Genomic DNA, 23052 nt, shown 5'->3' with positions numbered 1-23052 from the left:
ATGAAAATTACGCTTAGCTAGAAAATATTAAGCTTATAGATATATTTATTTAATAAAGTATATTAGTTTCTTTGATTATTTATAAGCTGCTAATGCTGAGAACTGGGCAATTGTGGGCAAAAGTTGGTCACTAAGTATCTACACGCACACTTTACTGGTACACCAGTGGTAGCACGCATACCTCTAAAGTAGTATGACGTTTGGCGAATGTCAATCGTAGCTGTCATATACACCAAAATAATAAAGCTGGCACGTTAATTGTAGTTTTTTTGTAATAAATGATTTAAGATGAGTTTTATAAGTATGTTATGTATAAATGAGAAATTTGAGATTTTAAACAAAAATTGGTTAAAATCGTATTTTTATTGTCAAACTTAGGTCACAATTTGTCTACGGTTTATAGATTCAAATTTGGCTAACCTATAGCTTTTCACTAATCTGTAATAGATAAAAATAATTGTTATCAATGTACCTTAAATGATAGACTCATGCTAATGCAGACCTTTCTACGATGTTTCAATGAAGAGTTTTAGGGGGATATATCCCTTAACGTTAAGCGATAGCCATGTCCGCGAACAAAAACAGTTTTTTGTATAATACAACGTCACCGCTTAGAAGAAGTAAGTAGATACAAAGACAGAGACATAAATCAACTTTGTTTTCTACTATTAATTGATTAATAATCAATAATAATAACTTTTATATTTACACCAAGGCCACGGCTCCTGAATCTCGTCTCTCTCTCCGGTTTATGATTGAAATCCCAGTATATCCGTCTATTCACATATCCATAGACATATCAGTCTATGAGAGTGTATCTGTGTAATTAAACACACTTGTATACTGTAATATCTTGTATGGAGTTGTTTGTTAAAAGATTGATAGTAAATAAATAAAATACCAATGACGCAATACTGTATAAAACATTTACATATTCATAATTGCAAAAGCTTAAACGGTACGTACAATAACTACCATGCGTTGTGACGATCTCGTTTAAATATATTTTTATTCCCGGCTTCATTAGTTTCGAATACAGCATGTAAATACCGCTTAAGTATAACAAATCTCGAGATAGCATCAAAGAATTTCATACATCGGCCATTACATGGCGATCCTTCATACGAAAATGAATAATTCATATTACACACTGAATCGCTCTGAGGCGAGTGAGTGTGTCAAATTCAACAAGTAGGTATCAATACATTCGATATTGTCAAATAGCGACAAAATATGTAAGCGAAAAGCGATTTGTGTTAATGTCGATAGTTAAATAACTTTTTGTTAGTATGTAAAACACCACTCATTGGTTTAAAAAAAATGTTGTTATACGAGCTTTACCAGAAATATTTCGGATATTACAAGTAGATATACTATATATATACATAATTCTTATCATAAATGATAAAGCGAGTTATTATTTTACGTTACATTTTAACCACTTAACCAATCATAATGAAATTACATAGTCAGGGGTACTGAAAAGGAGATAGCCTGACCAAACATCCCGGTCGGACGGAAACGGTACGAGCCGCGTAAAGTAACTAGTAAATTATAAAATGAAGTCACAAGAAATTGGCAAAAAGTACGTAGCCCGTAGTAATAGTGTTTTATTTTGGGTTGGTTGCAATGAGGTTATCTCACACAGGACTATGAACTTAATGGCGGTGGAAAATAAATTCATAGAAATAAAATTTGTACCACACATCATAACGGTTATTACGACATGCGAACGAAACTGGGTCCTTTTGCTAACTATGATTTTGCTAGGGAAATCTGTCTGTATGTAAACATGTAACATGACAGATTAAATTAGTAAATTACACATTCAGCATGGATTTTCGTAATACTCTGTAATATCTGGTGTATGACCGATTACGATAACGATTACAAAGTGCCGCCGAACCATATTAGTGTAATACGATTAGATAAGTAATTCAGGGTTCGTGAGAACAAATAATTCATGAGAAATAACTGATCATAATAATAAATTATCTATTATAGAGTAAAATGTCATACTTAAATCAATAAATTACGACTTTCTGTGTAAATTACTTTAATCGAAATTAATCACATTTTTTTATTAATTTCATATATTGTTGCACAATACAAAATGTTCATATGTACTGAGATTGCATAAGTATATTTTTATTTATATCTATACTAATATTATGAATGCGAAAGTAAACGGAAACGGAACCAAATTTGACATAATTTAGGATAAAGCAAGCTTGAATCCCAAGGGAGGAGTAAGCATAGGAATTTTTCTGCCTATCCCCTGAAACGTAAGCGGAGTCGCGGTGATAAAAGCGATAAAAGCGGGCATAATTAAGAACTATATGTGTAGAGAATGAATGAACGAACATTTGAGGAGGAGGTTAGAAGCTGCTTCCTTCACGCTGCTCCATTGCGGATTGGTTTGGTATTGGTTGTTTTTCTTCACCGTGAATCACTTCTTTTAATCTTCATCACCATCTTTTAATTAAAGATTTTATCAATAGTCGGGAGAGTTACGACTCACCAGTCTGGATCAATTGAAAATTAAATCCGCATCTACAGAGTTCCTGCAACTGTGCATAACATCCCTATTCCCACTGGAGTCTAAATGCATTTGCATATTAGTAGACAGCTCACACGTCTATTTGTTTAAAACTTACACATTCAATTTATAAAAGCGGTGGCTCGAAACAATTACAAAACTTACAAGCCAAGTGCAAATATTCAAAGCAAACAAATCTGATGCACAAATAAAAACAAACCTTATGACCAAGCAGTGAACTCTCAAATCGCTAAACACTAAAATAATAAGCGGTTAGACAATGTGATCAAGTATAATACCCCAGGTCTGCTCTGGACCGTATTTAAACAATGGGTATTTAAAAAGGGTACAATTTGTGCGTTTTACTTGCAAATCAATATTTAGTCTTGGAATAATCCCGCGTTCAACTTGTCGTGCCGCGTTTACAAGATGTGAAGTAATATCACGAAACTCATTGAGTATTGTATAATAAACTGTTCGTGGACATTCCGATTAATTGTTCTGTGGAACTCCTTTGCGAATAGGGATTTTTTAGTTATATTTACTAAAATACGAAGTATACGTTATAAATAATAAGGATGTTTGAATTCATCCAACAAGATTAAGTGAAACTTAAAACTATGACGCATTCAGAATATAGTTTCGTTCGATTTCGGCGTCACGCACATTGAAATGATTTTAAAAAAGATCCTTCCTTAAGATTATACAGATGATAAAAATGTGTGGAGCTAATACTGGTTGATTTTCAGGAAAGATATATAAATTTGATTTTATTTAACTGACATAATTTTGTATTTAAAATGTTGGAAAAGAGCAAATATTGCGTTTCTTACCGGTTCTTCTCGGTAGAATCTACATTCCAAACCGGTGATAGCTTTACAAATCTTTAAAATGACGCTCCACATGTGATTTAAAGCCTACTTGGACAAAGTATATTTTGATTTAATTTGTCGATTACTGTTACTCAGTATCATTTTGTTTCTAATTCTTACCGTCTATATATTAATATAGTTTCCTTTAAAGGTTAATATTGTCTGGATCAATCTCATGCAGTTCAATTCTTAATGACTGTATACATCAATAACATAATTTAATGAAAAACTTTTGGGTGGTAATCCACCCAGACCACATTAAAACCTATCGCTTATTAAAACTCTTTATTTTCCATACTTTAAATATATATATAATATTGTGTATGAAGACACATAATATATTTTGTTAGTGTTTACAATACACAGTTTCTTAGGAATAAAGTTTCAAAGTTACAAAGCTTTTGCTATCATCAGCAAAATACTGACAAGTCTGGATAGTTTTCTTCCTTTGATTGATTAGCTTCCTTTAGCTAAGCTACGGCTGAAGCAGCTTACTTACAAAACGTGATTGAAAATATCTATAACGAAAATTATTTTCTTATATAAGTTTATTTTAAATATTTAATTAAATGTCGTTAAATTTAACGTGCATTAATTTTAAGAAATTCGGAAAAATTACAATTTAGTAGTTCTTAAAATGAACAATGAAACAAAATATTTAACTAAATTCATTCAAATTTTAATATTATTAATTGCTTTTTTTCTTGTCAACCAATTGAACTCTGGATTAATTGAGATAATTATTTATTTAATGTATTTAATTTGCAAAACTCGTTATAGGGTCATTATGTGAAGACTCAATAATCGTAACGGTACCACTATTAGCATTTTATCGGTGCAGCCGTAAATCGTGAAACAATTGCGAAAGCTCTTCAGCTAAGTTCAATAGCAGCGTGTGCGCAAACCATGCAGCGCGGACGCAGTGCCCGACGCACGCGCAGACAGCCAGCACGCGCGACTTGACAGCGATTTGAAAATCGAACGCGCAATTTGACATTTTCGATATTTTTTTAATTTGTACGTCGGACCTTTAGTCACGATTTCTTGGTGATATTTTGTGATGAAAATTGATTTTCGAATGTGCTGTGTTGTGAATTTGTTTGGTGTTTTTCAGCGGTATGAGCGCTTCGTTTAATTTTGTTACAGGTAACATAGATTCATTACTTTTCTAAATATATTAAGTTTTAATTCAAATCAATTACATCTTACAGCTTATATAAACTTAAAGAAACATAATATTATAAAGAAATTGTAAATACTTTTTTATACAACGATAAATTATAATATTAAAACGTTCTTGGAATATATTGATTGAAACATTATTAAAATAAAATAAAGAAGTCTATAATGGTGTATAATTGATTATTTAAATAATTAATTTAGATCAAAGTATCTAAATATATTTTTATAAACGTATTAAATAAAAAATCTACAATAAACAGCTTTAAAATTTTCGTCGCCTGAGAAATTGTCTCATAATCGATTAAACTCATAAAATTAATCAAATAACAAGCAAAGAATTAATCTAGATGACTGTGCAAATCTGATCACATTATTAGAAAAAAAAAAGAAATTATAATTCAAATATAAAAAAATATTTAAAAAATTTAAATTATACCAGTAGCCGAGATACTGACATACCTAAATATTATATTTTATTAAATGTAATTTGTGGTTTATTTGCTACATTGACTGGATTTCGAGGTATAAGATTTTCACTTGTATTAAAAACATAACAAAATAATAATTAATTAAAAGATTGCTGCAATTTTTTTATTCGTTTACTAGCTTCTCTCCCCGAATGACATAAGGACGATAATTATTTCATCCCGTAATATTTAAATGAAGCATCAAATAAGCACTATTTCTCTTCCCGTATTTAGCACGACGATTCCATTTACAAATTAAACACTTTTAATTTTTAAATGCCATCTTATTTTACACATACTAAAAATAAATACTGTACAAAATTTTTATCAGGTTAGGTTACGTTAGGTTAGATTAAACCTTTTTTAATATTTTTTTTGTAAAATTCTCAGTTCTAAATTTAAATATTTATTCTATTATGAAAGTTATACATACAACTGTTGCCTAAACACAGGTATTGATTACAGGCAATAAACGAACATCGCAGTCTTTGTCACATACGTCTTAGTGGGCGTAGCGCCAAATGGTTCTCTTACTAAGACTATGTTAATATTTAATAATATATCTTTTAAAATGCCAAATAAATTTGTAATTTGTTGTAAACTATTATTCGAGTTTTAATCTTAGTTATCGTCATATAAAAGTAGTAATAGGTTGCTTGCTATTTAATTTGCGTATCAATAAAGGAAGAGTTTTTCTAATGTTCACTTCCTAACATGTGCATGAAGTCTCGGGCTTAAATACCGAGTCCAGATTGTAAGATCATCTTAAGAAATGCTCAGGAACTGTCTGGATTTAGGAATGTTGTAATTATTACATCCTCGTGCCTTAAACAAAGTAAGTAGAGCCCTTGGTACTGATCCTGATAGATCGTTTAGTTTTAAAAAATAGCTGTTGAAACTGCTCTTAGTTAAACAACCCAAAATATAGTGATGTGCATGTCTATTTATGTACAAGTGTATCATAATTAATAGAATTGATATATTTTGTAGCAATCTTAATCAACCAATCAAACGTTCCGATCTAATCGTCAAACTCACGTCTTTTTTAAGCATCATGTTTAATATCTATAAATACTAGACCAATTTGTAAACTGAAAATTTTTTTTACAGAAATAATTTGTACCGATTAGCAAATTATTATATTAAGGTTACCGGGAAGTAGGTAAATGTAATATAACCTTCATTTCTATATTACTAAAAAACTGCTAAACCGATAACGATAACGAATACGTGATTTTGATGAAATCTCTACAATTATACGAATTATAGAATTTTGAACAGCAAATGTAACGGTTGTTAAGAAACGAAATAAAAAAAAATCGAAAAGTCTCAGAAAATAATAATGATGATGATAGTCTAATAAGAGTCAGTTATTTTTTAATGTATGTCATATGTACGCGTGTAAAACACATCACATCACGACACATCTATGCGACCGTGTGGGGGGGCCTTAACAGAATTCAGCTTATCTATTAAAATCTATTTTCTAATATTTAGTGAACATATAAAAAAAATCTTATACATCCAAAAATATATAGGCTTGATTTATCGATTACGGTACCACCGTAGAAGCTACTTCCCTAGACTAAAACCTGAAACCTATGATAATCCACGTGTATCAAATTGGCTAACTCGGTTTATTGTTAGGAATGTATCATATATAATTTCGTATTTGACATCAGTACCCATTGCGTCTCCCTTGAGTAATATTTTAAAAATATATTTAATTTACACACACGGTTCTCTCACGTTTTTATTACATGAATAGATGAGTAAAGAATTACCTCACATAAATGAGGGAACTAAAGAAATACATCGATCAGCGTGAACATTTTAAATAAGCTACGACTAGACAATTTCAAGATCAAAATACTTATAAATCAACCGGAGTCGACTTCCAGCAGCCGCACGCTGAAATGTTGATGACTTACCCTCCTAGCATCGCGGTGACACAAGGTATAAACTTTCGCGGGAATTATATTTTATGTTCCAAAAATATATGCTTTGGTGTCGAACAATATGTTTGGATTAGTGCGGTACCGACCACTCATCGTCCTAGGGCTGTAAATCTGTTAATTAGGGATGGAGCTCTATGCTTGCTTATTCGTATTGGTACCAGCTCTCTTCTTTTACAAAACATTAATCATTTGTATTGATGGGTTCCGGCTTAAAGGGTGAGTTAGCCAATTAGAAGTCTAGACTTATAGAGTCTTGACCAATTGCGAAAGTGCATGTTCAACTTCAAGCAACTGCCACTTTTTTTATTGGGTAGTGATGCGAAATAAGGACCAAAAACCTTTTTTTTTAAACCAAGGGTCCTTAATCCTGGTACATGTACCTACATGCTATATATTAGTAAATAATAAAATATATCTATTATCTATACTAGTATATAGATGCAGTAGTATAGCGACAAATAACAAGGAATCTACGTTTTGCTGCAACGTTTGAATTGTTGCCATAGTTGACCATTAACCGAGATGGGGAATAATTTATTTAATTTAAAATACGTTCCATGTTCACATTTATTTTAATTCCTTAACTAAACTAGATGACCCAATAAACAGAGTACATAAATTTTAACGGAAGAAAATCGCTGGAGCAAGAATTCCACAGGTGGCCAGCGGCGATTAAAGTCGTCATGGAACGATGGTGGAAACCTGTACATGGATAGAGTTCTAATAGTAGTATTAATCTGTAGTATAGTATATAGATATGGAATACGGTTCTACTTATGGGCAAGTCCTCGGGTAGACCTTTGTCGAATTTTGATTTTAAGTATTTTTTTTTATTGGTTTCAGTTAAATTACAGTAGATGATCTGTTTGCGGCATAGTATGGAACATGAGACTATAATTATGATTCATTTTAAGACATTTTTGTGGGACATTTGCGTAGATTGAGCACAAAGACGGCTAGTATAGAGTCAGAAAAAGTACTTCTTCATTCAGCTTACCGATCCAACTCCAACTGTATAAAACGAAATATACTGAATGATGATTTAAGACCTTAAAACCTTTAATATATATGTATACATATGTATATATTGGTTCCAGAAGCTTAACTTGCAACTCGGTAGTTAAATTATTATTTTATTGCATAAATCACACTATAATAATAACTTTTTGTAATATTTTCCAAAATCCTTGATTCATTTTTATATTAATTCATTTGATGATTCATTTTATTTCATAATTCATTTTATTTGCTCACTATTAGCTAAAAATCAGCTAATCTCTTGTATTAATGTTACTGTTAATATTAAATCTTTAAAATGACGCATCTTTAATAAATTTCTATTTCTTTTTTCTATTTCTATATTAAATAGAGAAAAAATAAACATAATTGTAATATCCATTATTTAAATTCAACGATTAAATTAAGAATCAAGACACCTGCGTTTATTTATATGAAGATGTAACACTTTTGTTAGTTTATGGTGAATAAATATGCGTTGACCTATGCATTATATTACAGATAAACAAATGGTTGAAAATGAGATAATTTGACTCGGAATATATTTTTTATCAATCGATATTTTGATATGGTGTTTTTTATGTTACGATTTCTCATTTAGGTTTTTATTGATACTTTATTTATCGCATTTATTAAATTCTAAATTTAATAACAATTTAGGAATCTAAATTATATTGAACGTTGATTTAGCCAACTGTTTCATTACTAGCGCTTTTTTATAATAATTTCAAAATAAGATGACAAAAAAACAGATGACTTTGATTGGTCGAACTCGGGAATTAGAACTTGGGGATCTACAGTCACTAGAACAAAGTGGTAGTTAACGTCATGGTGTTCAAAGATTTAAATGTTCAAATGAATACAAAAATCAAACTTAAAAGTGATGATTACCACTCGACAGAAGGATTAAAGCGGTTTTATACTATAGGTAGGCACTGGCAAATAGGCCCCCTGATGATAAGTGTACACCATCCCACATAGACATTAGCGCTGTAAGAAATATTAAACATTCTTTACACTGCCAAGGTCTCCCCAACCTTCAAACCTGAACAGAACAACACTGTGTTGGTGTTTGTCGGTAAATACATATCTGAATAGTGGGTGGTACCTACCCAGGCGGGCTTGTGCATAGTCCTACCACCGAGTGGTTAGTGAGTAAAATATAATTGGTCTAGTAATTTTGACTTTAAGATTGACTGTCGTGTAATTTGAATCAGAAGGACAATACTATGTGAGTTTTGTATTATAGAACAATTTTTATATTTTGATATGAAAATAATTTGTATATTATATAATTGATAGACCCGAGATCTTATGCATTACTTCTGCGAGTTAAGCAATAACCCAGAAAATACCAAGTTTAAAAGTACTTATATTACAATAAATTCACTACATGTGGTCTAAATCGATGTTATGGTAAAGATATTTACGGACAAAATCAGGTTCTATCGTAGTAGTTAAGAAAGATTTTATCATACAAGATATGATTGTGTAGAAACTGGCGCTTTTAAATTACAATTATCTTTATATTTTATTTTATCTATTTTGTAAAGATAAGATAAATTTTAACATCAATTATAAATGATAATATCATGGTATTCTTTCAAATTCTCTGGTATATCCGGTGGTTGATGATTAAGTTTTTTCTTTTTATGTAATAGGTTGGCGGTTCAGCAATTGGGCCAGCTGATATTAAGTGGTCACCATAGACACTGGCGCTATCAGAAATATTGACCATTCCTTACATCGCCAATAGGCCATCAACCTTGGGAACTAAGATGTTATATCTCTTGTGCACTGGCTCACTTACCCTATCAACCGGAACACAACAATGCTAAGTATTGCTGTTTGACGGTAGAATACCTGATGAGTGGCTGGTACCTACCCAGACGAGCTTGTACAAAACCCGACCACCAATTAAAGTTAACATACATATGTAATGTACAAAACTTGAACTGGTCTACCACTGTATTAATTTGTGCAAGCTCGTCAGGGACGTTACCTACAATAATACTTTGTTATTTGAATGATGAGTGAAACAGTGTAATAACAGGTATAATGGACAAATCTTAGTTCCTACGACTAACAGTCAGTTACTACAGCACAAGAAGTAAAGTATCTTAACTTCAAAAGTTGACAATGACGTCATTAGTAACTATTTCTGTAAGATGATTATTTCTCCTTTGCCTATTTCCATTGAATATCGATATATAATATTGATATCTTAAAATAAGATTTCATATGAAAAATAAATACAAACTACGTTTTTAAATTCGTACACGAACATACACGAGTAACTCAGCAACAGCCAACAGGAATAGCCAGCAACCTGTATCCGGAACAATAAATAACTTCTTTTTGTGCATTGTTTACTTAGTAACAGCCCGTGGGGTCCATATTTGCATGGATTTAGACGTACCCATATCAACTTCTATACAAAAATCACGCGAAAAACGATCTTATTTCCTTGTAAAATGAACGAAAATACCATGAATTATTTTACAGGAATGGAACTGTGTTGTTTGCTGTTATCGACAAATATGTTAGAATGCATATGACTAAATATAAAGTGAAATATATCATTATGTGAAAGACTTGTAGTCGTGGTTCCGTTTAGTTAAAATTATTCGCTTCAGCAAATTCTCTCTCAGGGAATAACTGATTATATAATCATAATTTTTTATTTTACACAAAAGTATTTTATTTAAATTAATTTTATATTATGTATGTTCATATGTTTATAAAATATTTCGTATGGATATGGTATTTCAGTGTATTTTTTATTTGATACGAGGTAGCACATTATTATTTGTATTGTTGCTTTCATCTGGAAACCATAGTTGTACGTGACGTTTACAATTAAATAGACCAATTCTACTTTTCGAGTTCAGAAAATGTGCATGTAAATAATCTCTTCTAGGAACTCCCAAAGGCAGCTGAAAAGCCAGAAATACATAATTTACGATCAATAATTTAAAACATTTTTAAGGAACTCTCCTAAATTTCGGCACTCCAATCTGATATCATTTAAGCGAACATGTTACGCAGGTATTTGTCAAGGGTTAAAATTTTCGCAACCATTGTTTCCTTAGAGAAGATATGATAGCTATCTTTTAAATCGCTGTTATAAATTTTATTGCGTGGCATGTAGTATAAAGTTTTGGCCATTTAACAATCGATAAGAACAGAAATAATTCGGGAATGTTGCCAGGTAGATGAATTATTATATAAAATATAATATCAATTGTGCAAATACAAACTGTTCGTAATTTATAACGCATATTTCATCTATACAAGTATGAATTAGTTGGTAATTTGTGTTGCTCTTTCGTTCGGCCTCGGCGTGAAGATGGTGCTAAATGGTAACATAATTATATTTTGAATGATAATCGGGATAGTTAATTGCGTATTAAAATTAACGTTTATATGATATTTTGGTTGACTATTTGGGTGTTTTAAATATATATGCAAATACTGATAATCTCGGACGATTGTGTTATAACTGGGGGTGAATTGTATATATCAACACCAACAAAATATATAATAAATAAAAACAGCTAATTATATACAATATATTCTAATACTATAAATGCGAAATTAACTCTGTCTGTACATACTCGTATATCAATCTGTTTGTCAGTCTGTACGTTTCGTCGTGAAAGAGCATGGGCAAATCACTGAATCGAATTTAACGAAATTGAATGTGAAGCAAATTTGTACTCCAAGTAAATTTAAGGCTACTTTAGTTATGCCCAACCAACTTCTAAAACGCGAGTGAAGTCGCGGGTGAAAGACTACTTTTTTTTTACATTAGCAACCTGTAAATTTCCCACTGCTGGGCTAAGGCCTCCTCTTCCTTTGAGGAGAAGGTTTGGAGCATATTCGACCACGCTGCTCCAATGCGGGTTGGTGGAATACACATGTGGTACAATTTTGTTGAAACTAGACACATGCCGGTTTCTGCACGATGTTTTCCTTCACCGTCGAGCACGAGATGAATTATAAACACAAATTAAGCACACGAAAATTCAGTGGTGCTTGCCTGGGTTTGAACCCGAAATCATCGGTTAAGATGCACGCGTTCTAACCACTGGGCCATCTCGGTTCTCGGGTGAAAGACTAGTATCCAATATATTAAAATAATATATAGAGCCCATTTTCGGACTATTTATATATATAACAGATTAAACATAATGTCTATACATGCATTACGTGACAACAACTACAATACGCTAATACCCGCGTGCTAGCCAAAATATTCCACACCGGCACTCGACATACCATCGTTGCATCTGTAGGGCTTCAGACACGCGCTGCCCACTTTCCTGCTCCCTGCTGTGAAAGTGGGCTTAATGTTAACGCGATAAAACATACGGTATAATTTTTATAACAGGAAATGAAAGAGTCACATTACTTATTCAGACATGGAACAGTCAATAATTGTATTTCCATATCGAACGTCATCACGACCTAAGTCGCAGACAGTTTATTATTTTATGATATTTAGTAATGAACGTCACAGATTTTTACCATTATTATCTCGATGAGTTTAGTTCCCTAATGTTATGACTTTCACATGTTAAAGATTTCGTATCTATACGAGTGTCCCTCCATTTGTTCAAATGACTTTTCACATTATTAATGTTCAACACTCTAAAATAGTTTCGAATTACATTTAAATAATTTAGGAATATTTTTAAGCCGAATATATATTTAAAAAAATAAAAATAAGCTATTAATAAATAGTGTATGAATGCTAAGCATGATTGCGGGTAGGTGTCGGAAATACGATACAGTTTAATTATCAACCTAAAGCCAATTTATAAAAGTGTTTTGCAATAAAACATTATTGAATTCAATACAACAAATATTTAGCATTTTGGTTATTTTGGTTTTAGCATTAATACAATTATTTGTATAATCGTCGACAAATTACTTTAAGCGTAATTTTATTACTCCTTTCCGTTAAATGTTATATTATAAGAAATATTTTGTTTGAAAATCCCCTATAAGCGATGTTTTTCAATATTTCGGGTCACGAGTTCTAAGAAATAGGGGTAACAATAGGCTCTGACGAAAACAATAAACATTGGAATGGAAACCGCATCATAAAACACATATTTCACCAACGAACGAGATAAAAGTTTGCAGCATTGTAAAGAAATATATTTATTTATAAATTTAAATTTCAAAACACACACACTCACAATACATTTTATTTTGTGGATTCATAATGCAAACTTTTTCGTGATAAAGTTGTACAGCTCCTTATTATTATTGTGCATCTCCTTAATTAAACCAATAATTTTTTAAGCTATTTTTATTCTAAATTCCGATTAAACTAATAACAGCTTATAAAACTATTCGCCTCGGGAAGGCGTGCTCGTCCACTGTTAAATAAATTATTGTCTGTGTGAGTGACTCTAGTCTATAGTCTAGGCTTACAAGCCGATGTCTTAGTGTGCGTAAGACGACAAAGAGTAAGAACAGAAAAATAAAACATACTAGATTGTATTTGATAAATCTATTTTATTAAAAAGTTATTATTTTAACGTCGCTGGTGTCTTGCCTTCGTGAGTGAATAGATCTATGTAATTAATTTTTAACCCGATAAAGTAGATTTATGTCGCAAACTACATTTGTCAGAGGAAGGTCTACAACCTGTACAGATATCTCTCGATGTGCAATGGAGTAGCTTGGTAGCTTAAGTTTCATTTGTTTCTCCTCAATATATTCATTTAGTCGTAAATACACCCACGCATATAATATAAATCTGTTATGTATATGATCACCATAGAGTTAGACGAAGAAAATATACATAGTAAATAGTTATCTTTAAATTATCTTGGACTAACTGTTGTTCTCTGTGTAGGAGTGTTACTCCGGAAAACATAAAAATGAACCTGGAAGGATCTAGAATTAAATATTGTAAGGTATTTTTTTTATTATAATAAAAAGGACGATAAGCAAATCACTGATAGCTTCACTTAATATAGTTTGTTAAATAACGATTCAAAAGTGCTTGTAAAAGCCTACTTGAATAAAGTACATTTTCATTTTGATTTCTGACTTACCTTACATAGACATTCCTGGTGCTTGTATACTCCTTGAAACACAACTAAACAGATTATTGACATTTACTGGTCAAATTTGCCTTGTCCTCAAATCTTCCATTTGACATTTTCTTAGTAATGGATCATTCATAAGCTATAAATTTTGGTGATACTAAATATTATGACAGGCCTAAACAAAGTCGGAATGGAAACATTGCCACTGCTAGTTTAAAAAACAAATAACCACTGATCTGAATAAAGAAAAAATAATCGTTAAATTTAACTCAATGACTGAGCCGTGTTAAGTCAACTTAGAATTGTCTAACTTAATAGATAAATTATGCCAAAATTACACAATGCATTGGAAACTTATGTCAACTGCAAGTAATAGCTAATAAATTGTCGATAGAGCTCTCGCCGCGGGCGCAGACATTGATAATTCGTTTGATTTATAGAACTAGTTAAAATAATGACTGGATTAGGAATGCCAAAACTCCTAATTGTTAGCTTATCTTCGACAATTAATATAAAATTGTAACAACAAAGAAACCGAATTAATTGTTTTTTCTAATAATTTAAATGATATTAAAGCGAAAGTATACATCATAAACAAAAAAATATGTATTTAAAAAGTTCATAAATAATGGAGTTTTGATGTAACAAGCGTAAAAAAATACAGCCCAATTGATATCCTCCTTTTTTGAAGCCGGTTAAAAGTAGCATTTTAGTATAAATATCAAAATCGTTAGCGTGAATTGTGATATCATTGAACATCATCATCAGTCAATCGTAAGCCAATACATCACGGCCTCACCGAAGTGCATCCAGTTCTTGACCTTCTGCATCCATACCATTACAATATATTCAATATTAAAAATTAATAGTTTTACATCTTTGATCGTAAAATAATTCCAATTACGCTAATTTCCACAGAAAAATTTAAATAATTGAATATATTGTTGTTTTTTTTTTTAATATTCTATTAAATTATACATTGTACTGAACTCAAGGCAAAACTAATCATTGTGTTCCCCATTAAAAGGTTTTAATTTATATAGTATTGCACCAAGAAATGACAATTAATTAAGGGTCATCACTGCAGCGACTTCCACAGCGCTGTCTTAAAGAAATGTCATAGGCTTTGGTTAAATTAAGCGTTCAGAGTAATTTTTGGGTAATTATGTTATATTAAAACAAATAACTACCGATTATCTCTTTCTCTATCAAATTACATTGTCTACCTAAAAGTCGAAACATGTAAAATTTTGCAATTTACATTTATACATGTATCAAAGTTCAAGCAGGTTACATCGTAATGCCGCCTTTAAATTATTTGACATTTTGACAGATTTACACTTAGCGATGTCACAGACTAACACAATCACATTTAGACAATCCTCAGTCAGGTGACTAATTACTTTAAAATTTATGCACTGCCAGGTAGATCCTATCAGCTTCTAATTTTCTGTGAATAATGGAAACTTTGACAATTTGACAAAGTTTCCGAAAAGGAATGATAAATTATATGTATATGAGAGATTATGTGTAATTATGTATATGTATTTTAAATTTGAAACATGTACCCAAACGGATTTTTCGAGTTAAATTTGTGTAAATCTAAATAACTCAGTCATTCGTACTTTCGATGAGGCCATCAGAAATCAACGGGTATCAGAAAATAAATTATTATGATGTGTCATCAAATTACTTTTCTTGTTACCGTTTGATACATTAGCCGAGGGGCTCACTCCAAATAAGTGGAAATTGTAACCTCCACCTACCCAGAGGGGCCTCGTACGAACTCGCCTGGGTAGGAACCACCTACACACCTACACTTATACTCTACCGCCAAATAGCAATACTTTGTATTGTTGGGTCCTAGTTTGAAGGGTGAGTGAGCCAGTGTATTTACACACATAAGAGATATAACATCACAGCTCTCAAGGGAGCATTGGGAGTGTTAGTAATGGTTAAAATTTCTTACGGTGACAATGTTTATGGGGAATAGCGACCACTTACCATCAACTTGCCAGGTTGCCTAAACAGTAAAAAACAAAATAAAATCAACTTTTTACAATACCAGAATTACAGATTTTTTTAATTTAACTGCATCTATACAAAATATATTTAATAATCATCATAAAATAAATATGAATTACCAATTTTCTTGATAGATCAAATGTCATCAAAAACAGTCCAATAAATGAAACCCTTTCTAGAAATCAGAGAGTAAATCGAGTCCATCGAGTAAGATTCACAAGTACCAGGAACAATAACCTATTAGTTAAACTACAAACAGGGTCTGCTTACGACTAAATAGCTAATGTCACTGTTTTTTATGTTTATGTATTATATTCTTATCTAAATCTAATATATTCTTTTAAGTCTCTATCTAGTACTGATGTGCATATATTTTTGTTAATATATTGCTCAAGCTATAATAACACAATATAATTGCAATTTAATAATAATTAATTTATCGAGTTACTTGTTAGATAGAATCCATTTGTTTTTGTTCAAGGTTACATGTGTGTGCGCTATCTATTTTAATGTAAATAAATTGAAATGTCTTTGTTTTACGCGTTTTGAATAATAATAATTAAACATAATTGCATTATATTATGAGCTATTGATTATATATTTATTGTTCTTTCGAAACTATGACAGGACAAAAGGCAACACAATGTAATTTGAAGAATAACCGTTCTTCAATACCTGGAAATGATTGGCGCCACCCAAGAATTATTGTGAAGATACCTTTAAAAGTGTAAACAAATGTTGCACCTTACTGGAAATTCTATAATACTGACCACTTTAAATGACCCAAGAATTGGGTAACTGGTCAAAATATTTGTTACGCTAAATTAACCCAAAAGGCGTTTAAAATAAACAAGGATGTCGTTTGAATTGTTATAAGAAGAACAGACGTGAGGTCAACGTATACATGTCTGGTCAATGTCAAAGTTTGTTGTTCTCTCCCATTTGACAGTAACACGACACTCCTTTGATAAGCCCAGTGTAAACAAGTGGACAAAAAAGTTGTCAAGAGCGCGCTGTCGTGCACTTTTGTCACTTTTCTGTTGAAAAAAATTGCACCATATTTAAATAAGACTTTTTCCAGCCGTCGCTAATTTACGATGTCAAGTCTTGTCATTTATTTTTTCATAAAAAGATTTTTGTTTTTTTTTTTTTCGTTACGGAAATATTTCGTTTATTTTTAAAGATTTAACATTGAAGGCTTAACAAAGTCGAAATACATTTTATACACACTTATATTTAAAACTATATATGAGTTGAATTGAATTTTATAAAATAAATGAAAATATGATCAATAATAATTTAATAAAATATTTTATTCCATTGACCTAGTTGGCCCAATCGTTGGAACACGTAAAGCCTAACCGATTAGTGTGGGTTCAATCCCAAGCAAAAACTACTGAGTTTTCATGTGCTAAATTTGTGTTTATCCCGAATTTGCCTTATTACACTAAAATCTGTAACATATGTATCAACATTACTGTACTTGTTAATTCAAAACCTCTAAATGAAGAAGAGGGGACTCACGACTGGATTGATAGCCAGCAGGGCTAGACCAGCAGCCCACCCTAAATTTTAAATAATCTTCCGTTTAAATAAAAACTAAAACCTTTACCATGTTTAATATCAATTAAATTAAATGATACATTTTGAAACAATACTGGACTCAACACAAAAATTATCATTAAACTTTATACAACTTCATATCATTAAAGAAAATATACGAAAACTCGATTCACCTCCTTTTTTGGAATCGATTATATAATAATTCATTTTCAAAAGATGTACAAACCAATCAACGTTATAAGTCTTTCTAATGTCACTAATGACTTTTGTATAGCCAGTAAATAAGTATGACATTTTATCACAGGATTTATCTTTTACGTAAACTAAGTAGCTACAAGCGTTCTCGGTTAATATAATATCATTGAGCGTATCGTAGGTTTAAATAAATGTTACAAAATTACCATAACCGAAATTTAGGTCACGTACAGTCTTCAATCTGTCACAGAGACTTATTTTGCATTGATTATGCTAATGTCTAGACCAAATGTAGCGTAAATGGATGCAGGCTCCGTTGTTACATTATTGCCGGATTTATTTAAGCGTTTGTCGATAAATTAAAATATGGAGTTGCTTTAGATTGTAACTTTGCAAATCAATGTATATACAGACAACATTTGATATTTTTTACCGTAATGTTTTTTTTTTACTAATTTAAGGAATTTATTAAAGAATTTTAAAGATCGAATATTTCATGAAACTCCTATTTAATATTCACAATAATGATGTCGTGAAGTTAGTGACAAATATAAAGACCAGATCAGTTATAACGCTTGCAGTGAAATAGTCCATAAAACTTACACCAAAACGAGGCAAGCAATTAAATGTTCGTAAAGTTATATTGACACTAAAATTATGGTGGTCATTATTTTCATATTAATAATTTAAAACCACTAAACTAGTTATAGCTGAACTTTACTATGGCTAATGACAAGTATTATTTAAATTATTGACATAAATAAGATGTGTGAATATAATTATATAGTTGGCTGTGTAATGGTTGAATAAAATTCTCTTTGATCCTTAAGCTGTCACAGTTCTATGAGTAAGAAGAGCCACTTACTATTTTGATGATATAGTGCCCTTAATGCATAAATTGTCGCTCTTTTTAAGAGGTCTTTGATAGAGGTTTAGTCACAGAGTATTTTTCACACTCAATACGATTACTCAATCTGTCAAACGATAACCAATTAATTCTGAGTGACAAAGTTGTACGTCATCACGCCAAGCCGATTCAAACCATATGGCTTTTAAAATAATTAAAGAATCTCCTTTAATTTCTGGCAAAATTAATTTGGTATGAAATATGATGTACGAACATAACAAAACAATTAATTACTTACAGAAACGTGCGATTATCGTCTGTAAGGTGTTGATTTAATGCTTAGAATACAATGTCTATTTGGTAAATGTGAAACTTGTGCTGTACTGTACATGTGGTTTTTGATACATCGAGGCCGCAACGGAATGTTCAAGTGGCAAATATTGTGATTCTTAGTCGAGAAAAACACTTAAAATGTCGCGAGAGATAAATGTGTTTACAAATAAACAATTAGCATTAATTTATACAATGGAATCTCGAGTACTGTCTGCGTATACAATGTCAAAAGTTCTATGTTTGCAAATGTAAACATATATTTTTAAAAAAAGTTTTGGTCAATTAACTTTCTCTTGTACAATTAAATCAAATGCTTATGCGTTTTTAAGTAAAAAAAATAAAATTTATTTTAAATAGTAAATTTGATAAAGTTTTGAGAATATTATTATTTTAAATGTTTTTGATTTAAATGTACACGTTTGGCTTATTTTTTTTTCGATTGCAATACTTTAAGAGTAATTTACAATTAAAAAATTATTTTTTAATTGTAAATTACTCTTAAAGTTTTGAGCGTTTAAGTGCGCTGACTAAATGAAACAAGTATCACGTAAAAAAATATTTTTCACAGCTAGTTCTGAAAATGTTCTTTTAATTAAGATTTATTCTTAAAAACGATTCAATAAAATCAATTTACAATCAGCGAAAATATTCAGTAAGTTACACACAAGAAGTTACGAATCAAGATTTCCCCGGCAGGATATATTATATACATATATAATTATATTTAACTAACCTAACATTGTATTTTAAATGTTAAAAAAGAGTTACTACTGAGTTTCTTGTCGGTTTTTCTCGGTAAACTGCACTGAAGCAGTGTCTAGTCGAAAAGGCCTCAGTCGTTTCCACATTTAAAATCTAACTCCCTAAACTTTTATTCCTACTTACTCACATGACTTTCTTTGATGTATATGCGAGAACTCTCAAAGTATACTTAATTAAAAAGAATCATTGAAATCAATTAACAACCGGCGACAGTATCGTGAAATATTTAGGCAAAACTAAAGTGATTCTTATTTTTGACACCGGTTCTAAAGACCAAATAGATAACATGATATTCAGTTGTCCTTTGCAGTGTTTCTTGGTTCTTTCTTTAACGTCTTTTAGTTGTAAATATTTTTAATATTGACTTTGATTCATTATAATCATTAGAATCGTTTAAACAGAAACCTCGACTGTTTAAAAGATCTTGTATATTGAATTTGGCGAAAATAAACTTAAAAATTATGATATTAATTAAACATTCGCCACTCCTAAGTCGTTACAAAGTCAAATCCCTGCGAGACATTAAAAGTATTATTCATAAAATTTTAAACATATATGTAATATGAATTAATAGTCAAAAGTTATTTGAGTCAGTTGAAATATAAATACCTAAGCATGCATTTTTGAAATAGAATTATACCCACGAAGTTAAGTCAACAATAAAACTTGTACTTAAAAACATTTCTTCAACAACAAAAGCTGTGTTACGACCAACAATGCAGATTTTAATAACCATTTACGGCATTGTTCGTTGAAATATAAACTTTATTGCTCTGTAACAAATCATATTTTTTCTTTTTTTTTACTTTCCATAACAACCTTAAAAATGTGATTGCAAGATTATTTGACACACCAAATAGGACTTTATGGTGATAACAATAAAAGCTAAGTAATTAGATGAAGGATGAAAATTTGTTGAAGTTTTTTCGCTAGCAATTTCAAGTTCCAAGATGGCGCCTACAAGAATACTCGAGTTGGTGGCATTTCTTAATAATACTTGAGACGAGACTGAAAAGACGAGTGTTAAAATAAATTGTTATTGATATAGGCAATGTTTTGTTGATCAATTTTTTTATAACTATACTTTATATAGTGTTCTGAAATTATCGAAATTATTTTAATTTAAGCGGAATGCTCCAAACAAATAATTTTGTTCTTATCTTGGCATCTGCCGGCGTAGTAACTTTTAAATTTAGGAAGTAATGCCGTTATGACGACGCAGAGATGAGTTTATTTTTAATTCGTTTTACTTTGTTTAATTTGAATAACATTAAACTTGTTTTTTGACGTATTTTATTTATTTATCACACCAAAGATAAAGTACGAATAATTAAATATCACATTTTAATTAAAATATAAAGTAAAGTAACAGCTGGAAATGACTCCCTTGTGGACTAAAGCCTAAAACCTAAAGCCTCCTCGAGGAAAAGTGTTGACACGCTTATGGTAGATTTTCATCTAACAGATGGTGAGTTCCTCACAATGTTTTAATTCATCGGCAAGCTCGAGGTGAACTTGAAAAAAATCAGTTGTGCTTACCTGAATTTAAACCCATAATCTTCGGCTAAGATTCTTGTGTTTCAACCTTTGGACTATCTCAGTTCTTCAAGTGGATTGTGTAATTTCATGTTTTTTTGGTTACTTGTAAATTGTGGCAGCATATTTCTTGTATTGATTCATTCGAGTAAACTTCTCAGAGAAAAATATATTCTTTGAAGACTTTATAAAAGAAATAAGAGATATAACCACTTCCATAAAAACGGTGTTTAACAGAACAATTCAAAAGAAATCCGTCTTTACAATGCAGTACAATAGTATCAAACAAACAGACAGCGTCACGGTTGAGATAAAAGAAAGTAATCAGAGGAAAACAAACCTTACAAAAAACGACATAGTGTTTAAAATGCCTTGTAAATATGCAAATTTAAAAGTCGCATTTGTGTATCGATAGAAAGCATCAACAAACATACCGATAATTTTTTCCCATAAGAGACGTCTAGCTTTTATATTGAGTAACCATTTATCATGTGTTCGTCGAAGTATCCAATGCGAGTGTACAAACACTCGATGACGCGAAAAGTTAAAGGAATCAAGATATGTGGTACGCCTACGCAAATGCCGACGATCTTAATGGTATTATCCCATTGATAAGATTTAATAAAATAAAGATAATATTTACACGATAATCAGTAAAACTCTTTTAAAAAAACATGTGCCATTAATAATTTTTTTTTTTAATTAATTAAATTATTTTAATTACCATTTCGGCGTAACTTAATGCGAATTTATACTATTACAGATCTATTCACACATGAACTTGTCACGTTAAATTAATATCTTTTTAATAAAATAAACCGAATGGATTTAATCTTATTTGTATTTTTTTGATGTATTTAATCTTAGTCTTCACACGCACACTTAGACATCTTGTAAGTATGAGCATCACTTACATTAAAGCACGCCGATATAACGTGGAGGGGCGCGCCTTCGTGACTTAGCACCACTTTACTTTGTTACGAGATTTTCATTAACAGACAATTGACACTCATACTAATAAGCTTATCTTATAAGTTTTAATTTACACCCAATTAGTAATAATTTTTGTAAACCTGTCAACATTAGAAATAGGCACGGGTTAATTTATTGGAAACAATGTAATATTTACATATGAAATTTAAACCATGCAAGATAATATAAACCTGAAAAATTAAGAATACACATCCAATTACACATTATAAACAAGTTCAGCTTACTTTCACCTCAGGTCATGCAATGTTACAGATCGTCTGGGAGATAGTCGTTCGTTCGCAACCGGCGAGCTATCAGCACCTTATCAGTAATTTAGACGTGTATTTTCTAGAATTATGGCTGTTCACTCCTGTATAGGGAAGTAGGAAGGCTCTTTGGTGAGGTTAATTATATTTATCGGGATCTGAGGTCTATAGTGCATGGGAGCTTTTGAATTGATCTCGGCTATTGGGCGTATAAATTTCATTTGAGCTAATGCTGTCTATGATATGACTGTTCAAAGAAGAATGAGATGACATGCCCCGACTTCTCCAGAATGAACCAGAAATATCTAACTTTCATGATCCTTGTTTAATTATTAAAACTTTACCACCACTTAAAAACTTTTAAGTCGTTTCTAATTATAACTAGGTATATCTGGACTAATTTTCAGAGTGATTTTAACTCACAAAAATATATTATACATATTACTTCAA

General features: G+C 31.0%; 1 protein-coding gene across 1 annotated transcript in view; it reads left to right on the top strand.

The window, feature by feature from the left end:
• Window positions 1-4338: 4338 nt before the first annotated feature.
• Window positions 4339-23052, top strand: part of LOC125067781 — a 104708-nt gene continuing 85994 nt past the window's right edge. Inside the window, exon 1 of the mRNA XM_047676543.1 lies at window positions 4339-4557. The gene's annotated coding sequence lies outside the window, so the exon portion shown is untranslated. The remainder of the gene's footprint in view (window positions 4558-23052) is intronic.

Source organism: Vanessa atalanta, chromosome 12, assembly GCF_905147765.1.
Source record: "Vanessa atalanta chromosome 12, ilVanAtal1.2, whole genome shotgun sequence".
NCBI lineage: Eukaryota > Metazoa > Arthropoda > Insecta > Lepidoptera > Nymphalidae > Vanessa > Vanessa atalanta.
The sequence above is the reverse complement of the archived record's forward strand: the minus strand, read 5'-3'. Positions and strand labels throughout refer to the sequence as shown.